Genomic DNA, 6,359 nt, shown 5'->3' on the forward strand with positions numbered 1-6,359 from the left:
TTGAATTATGGTGTTGGCAAAGAATATTGAATATACCATGGACTGCCAGTAGAACAAACAAATCTGTCTTGGAAGAAGTATAGCCCGAATGCTCCTAGAAGCGAAGATGGCCAGACTTCATCTCACGTGCTTTGGACACGTTATCAGAAGGGACCAATTCCTGGAGAAGGACATTATGTTTGGTAAAGTAGAGGGTTAACGAAAAAGAGGAAGACCCTCAACAAGATGGACTGACACAGTGGCTGCCAACAATGGGCTCAAGCATAGAAATGATTGTGAGGATGGCACAGGACCGGGCAGTGTTTCGTTCTGTTGTGCATATTGTTGCTATGAGTCAGAACTGATTCGACGGCATCTAACAACGACAACAATCTTTACGGAGCAGATCGCCAGGTCTTTCTTCCGTGGAGCCACTGGGTGGGTTCAAACTGCTCACCTTTCGGTTAGCAGCCAAGCACTTAACCATTGCACCACCAGGGCTCCTGGGATTAATACCTGCTGTAGTCAAACTCTACTGAATGTCAATGAGAGGGCTGAGCTGGAGTCTAACTAAGGGTTTCTCCTTGACACAATCCAGGAGAAGGAACTAGAAGAAAAGAAAATAAATTTCTCATCATTGAATGCTGTTTAATGCTATGTCTGAGTTCCACAAAATGCATCTCATATTTACCAAAGACTAAGTGGCATATTTTGGAAAACTCACCTACAGAGGCAGATGGACTTGGATTTGAATGACATAAAATACGGAATTTTATATTCTCCTTCTCCCCTTCTGTCCACCACTTATATATAAAGGCTACAGAGAAAGACAGACATTGGTATCTACCAGGCATGAATGCAATACAGTATATTACACATAACAAAATAAAAATGGAGACAGAGACATCTAAACGTGTATATCTATATATGCCCATTGAGAAAGATTGACATAGAGAGCTAAACACATAGCTATCTACATACACAGAGAGAGAGAGGCAGGCAGACAGGCTGGTGTCTACTAGGCATAAAATAAAGTATTGCAATCATAAAAATCAAATTAGATAAAAGTCTGGAATCAAATCTTGAGACTTCAGATATCACTAAAAGCACATTCATTATTTCTGAGAGGGAGGAAAAAAAAGTCCACCAGAACACTAATATAGTATCAGAAACATAAAAAAAAAAAGCCAATAAAATTATCGTAGTTAATACTAAAAAAGAAGACAAAACACCAAATGAATTCCAAACTTACAAAGGATCAAATATAAGTACTCCGCATTCCCCAGAGGCGCAGTGGTTAAGAGCTTGGCTGCTAACCAAAGGGTCTGCAGTTCGAATCCACCAGCTGCTCCTTGGAAACCCTATAGGGCAGTTCTACTCTGTCCCATGAGTCGGAATCGACTTGACCGCAATGGGTTTTTTGGGTTTTTTTTTTTTAGTGTACATGTGAGTCAGAACTGACTGGACGGCAACTGGTTACGGGTTACGGTTTATATACATACAAACATATATACATTTGTTTTAATTTTAGGAGGTGTTCAGAATAGGTCATATAGTTGTCTTATCAAGTTTATGTTCAGAAATGTTAAAGTTCTTTGCAAGATTTTACAGGTGAAAAGTGAACAATTCAAATAACCAAATGCCATCCACACGCCTCATAAGGCAGTAATTTTGTCTTTTTATAGGTGGGGGGGAGGGTAGTTCTCCCAAGATCTTATTGATCTCTTTCTCGTGTGGTAAAATGACTAAATATTTGGGTATTCTGGCAAAAGAACATAGATGACTATTGCTTACAGTCGGGACTCAATTATCGACATGCAAATTATTTTTGATGTATCTGTTATTCCAGTCTGCTGTTACATTATCCTTCTGCCAAGTCTCGTTTTCTAGGCCAATTTCCCCCACTGCTGATTGGGATATACTTAGGAAATGCACACTTGTTTCAGCATGAACCTCAACAAACCCTAATTAGTGGATTCTGCTGAAACAAAACACAGTCAATGCATTCCAAAACCAAACACCAACTATATAATGCATTTAGAATGCATTCCAAAACCAAGTTTATCAATTATTATAATGATATGCATGCTGGGCTACTGGCCATTGGCATAGACAAATGAAAACTATATTTTATCCTTGAAGCTTTATGAAAATAGATAGAAGAAAAAAGCACCTGATTCTAACATCTGACCTTCCCACCCTACACGGTCATGTAAAAAAGATAATTAAGAAAGTATATCCAGAGAAATGCCTCTGTCTGTGGAACTGATAAACCAGATTTGCCAGTCTCACCTTTCATTATCATCTGATTATGGAAATTGTGCCATTCCTGACTTCTGTTCTCCTTCACCTCTTTCCCATGGGAAATCAAAGCAGAAGAGCATACAACCTACTGTAGTGACATGAGTTTAGGGCTCACAGGACAATCAGAAGTTAGCTTGTTGGTCTAGTGATTCTAACTGGAGAGAGTTGATGATCTCTTGATTGGAGGCAATTCAGAGTACTCTAATTACACCAACTTTCATTTTTTAATTGGATGATTATTACTAGGTATGTGCCAGATACTTTGCTAAGCATTGGTATAGTTCATTATCTTATATAATACAAGTCTGTAAGGTGGGGACTATCGATGTCCCTATAAAGAAACAGATTCAGAAAGTTAAGTCCCTTGCCCAAAGACACAGTGAAAAAGTGGCAGAACCCTGATTGGAACCCAGCGTCTATGCCCTAGGTCCCTGGGTTGCACAAACAGTTTGTGCTTGACTACTAATCTAAAGGCTGGCGGTTTGTGCCCACCCAGAGGCTTCACAAAAGAAAGGTCTGGCAATCTGCTTCTGTAAAGCTTATAGCCAAGAAAATCCTATGGAGCAGTTCTACTCCGTAACACATGGGGTTGTCATCAGTCAACATCATCGAAACAGCAGTGAGTTTGGTTTTTGTTTGTTTATTTGGTTTCAGTCTATGCTCTTAATCACCTCACTTTCCTACCTCCTTTCCCTTTTCCAGATCTATTTCCAGAGCCCACGTGGCACCATGGTTAAGGGTAAGGCTGCTACACCAAAAGGTCAGCAGTTGGAATCCACCAGCCGCTCCTTGGAAACCCTATGGGGCAGTTCTACTCATCCTCTAGGGTTGCTATGAGCCAGAATCGACAGCAAAAGTTTTTTTTTTTTTCCCAGATCCATGGACACCATAACACTAAACTATCACAGGCCAGAACCTTCCATTAAGATCAGCAACAGTTAAACTCAGAGGCTCATGTCTTCAAATGTGATTGAAGCTTGGAGGCCTCACAAAGCAGAGAAACAGAAGCTGGAAATTATGTGGTGGCTGCAGGACAGTGAGATAAAGGCCAGACTCCCGAAGATCACAGACCCCTCTGTGCAGATTTGCGCACTGGCTGTCTCAGAGTTACTGCTTAATTTTGTTGTCTTTTCTAATTTATTTACTCAAAAAAGGTCATTTCAAATTCAATGTCTGCTTGGTGGTGACACACTGATCTTTATCAGAATTTCCAACTGGACTGACTAAAGCTGGAGAAGGTCAATGACAGCGAGCCCAAGGCTCTGGCCATACAGGCGTTCAGACTGTGCTTGGCTCTCTTGCTTTTCCCTCTTTCACTATCACTCCCACTATTTGTTTAACTTAATACTGTGGTCCATCAGACAAAATTCCTTATGTTAGGCTGAAGGACTCAAAGAACCAACACTACCTCCCACCCAATTTCTGTTATAACCAAATTCAATTCAATACAATTCCTTGGGAAGTCAGGAAGTTGTATTTTTTGGAATTTGTGTATTATGTTGGAATTTATGTATATTTTAGAATTTACATATATTTTGGAATTTATGAATTTTTTGGAGCCCTGTTGGCACAGTGGTTAAGAGCTCAGCTGCTAGCCAAAAGGTCTGCAGTTCAAATCCACCAGCCACTCCATGGAAACCCCATGGGGCAGTCGTACTCTGTCCTGTAGGGACACTATGATTGGAACTGACTGGATGGCAAGGGGCTAACAGGCTATGAATTTGCTGAAAATTATGACCTTTTGGAATTTATAAATTTTGGGGGGGAGCCCTGGTATTTTTTGTAAGAGTAATCACATTTATGAAATTCATTTTAAAAGAATGTCCTAGAATGTACCACAATGAACCAAAGAGAGAAGTCTCCTGCTCACAAAAGGATTATATTCCGGAGGGTAGCTCTTGTTTTGTGAACCCACTCCCTTTACTTCTTCTTTTGGTTACTGAAAACTCATGTTCCCTTCAGGAACCACTGCTCTGCCTCTCTGTCTCCAAGGGGCGTGGGTACATCTGGCCCCAATCCTGGCTGCCAAGTGGGTGAAGAAGGTTGAAGTACATGACCTAGACCTGGCCATTCAGCATTCTTCCACCCCGCTAGTGATACTGATTGGTTCAAAGATGGGCATATAATCCAAGGGAGGCAAATGCAACTCAATTTTAGGACTTACTCTGGAACTTTTGGGAAGGTAGCTTCTTGACAGGCTGGTGGAACGTAATCCCAGAGCAACTGATGGCCATTTTGGTACCGCATGAGAAGAGACTGCCTGAGAAAGAACTCAATTCAACAGACACAGCAAAGGGAAGTAGAAAAAATCCTGTGATGCTAAGTGAGTCCACAGATTCAGCTGAAGTGGTGTCTACCCTGGGCCTCTTAAATTACAAGAGACAACGGATTTTCCTTTTCTTATGGTGATAAATACACGTGTTTAGTGAGTGAGGGGCTAGAGAAGGTACTGTACGCAGCTGGTATAGGCTTGGAGGCTGGATGCCACATGGAGAGAAAGACAGTCGACCCAGCAGGGCAGGCTGGGCAGCATTCTGGGGCTGGTAACACTTGGTTGGTGGGTGACAGCCCACGGAGGGTCTTGTGTGAGGCTGGGGCTGGGGGCGTGTCGATCACCCTGGGGCTCCCTCATCAGAGGTTTTTGGGCAGTGGCGGCAGCAGCAGCAGCTCCAGGCTCTGCTCACGTCATTCAGGGCCTTCCTGGCAGACTCAGGCAGCACAAAGGCTGCCCGGTGCGTGTCTGAGTTGTAGTATTTCAGCTGCTTCGGCTCCACCTGTGTCTCTGTCTGCAGTGGGTCCCTGAAGTTGGTGCTCGGGTTCTTGCTGCACAGCATAAAGCCAATCTGGTCGCTGGGGTAGGTGGGGATGGTGCAGCAGGCGTAGGCCACCACTGGGAAGCGCGACTTGCATAACTGCAACATCTCCTTGATGAGGTCCAGATGCAGCCACTGGCACTCACTCTGGCAGCAGAGAACGCCATCCTCCTTAAGGGCAGTCTTCATGAGCTGGTAACAGGATTCCTTGAAGAGGCTCTCGGCGGGGCCCATGGGGTACGAGGAGTCAGTGATGATAACATCGAAGGCATCGTGGTTCTGTTTCATGAACTCAAAACCGTCGCCCACATGGAGGGTCAACTTTGGGCGGGTGTAGCCAACTGCCACGCCCGGCAGGAACTTCTTAGACACTGAGATGACATTCTCATCAATCTCGCACTGGACCACGGCCTCCACTGAGGGGTGTTTCATGACTTCTCGCAGGACGCCGCTGTCTCCGCCACCAATGATCAGCACCTTGTGCGGGTTGGGGTGGCTGCAGAGGGGCAGGTTAGCAATCATCTCCGGGCAAGAGAACTCGTCCCTCTCGATGCACCGGATGACGCCATCCAACACCAGCACATCGCCGTAGGTCTTACTGCGGAAGGCAAGAATGTCCTGGTACCGCCAGCGCTGATGGTGCAGCAGCTGCTCCACCTGCAGCAACAAGGCCTGGCCGGGCCATAGGGTACAGGTCTCGCGGAACCAGCCCTCGCGGATGGCGGCGGGGCCGGGGGCGGTGGGGCTGTCGGGGCAGAGATCCATGGCGGGCGGGCGAGTGGGTGGGCGGCGTGGGGCGCGGGTCCAGGACTGCGGGCCGTGCTGGATTTTCCTTTTTGTTTTTTTTTTGTCCTTCTAGGTTAAGGAGGGATTCTATTCACTTGTAAGCACAAGAGCTCTGATTAGTAACAAAATCAATTTAACTTTTATTCTTTTTTTCTATTGTGATAAGAATATAGTTAACAAAACATCTGCCACAGCAACATTTTTACATGTACAATTCAGGGACATTAATTACATTCATCGTGTTTTTTATTCTTTTTGAAAGTATTTCTAAAATGAAGAGTCAACTTTCCCGCCATAATAAATATAGAGATCATAAGCTTTCTTTATCAATTTAGGGTCTTATGTAGGATATCAATTCTTAATCCAATAGATAAACAAGAAGGAGGTGATTCTCCTAATCTTTATCTCTGAAGCTACCCTGAATGTAAGGGATTTTGAAATAAATAGCTGCCATCAATTTATTTCCAGTCATTTTCC

At 44.0% G+C, this 6,359-nt stretch overlaps 1 pseudogene; it reads right to left on the bottom strand.

Annotated features, from left to right (window-relative positions):
- Positions 1 to 4,895: 4,895 nt before the first annotated feature.
- LOC101344348 (spermidine synthase pseudogene) lies at positions 4,896 to 5,861 on the bottom strand (annotated as a pseudogene).
- Positions 5,862 to 6,359: the final 498 nt, after the last annotated feature.

This window comes from Trichechus manatus, unplaced genomic scaffold (genome assembly GCF_000243295.1).
Source record: "Trichechus manatus latirostris isolate Lorelei unplaced genomic scaffold, TriManLat1.0 scaffold00008, whole genome shotgun sequence".
Lineage (NCBI taxonomy): Eukaryota > Metazoa > Chordata > Mammalia > Sirenia > Trichechidae > Trichechus > Trichechus manatus.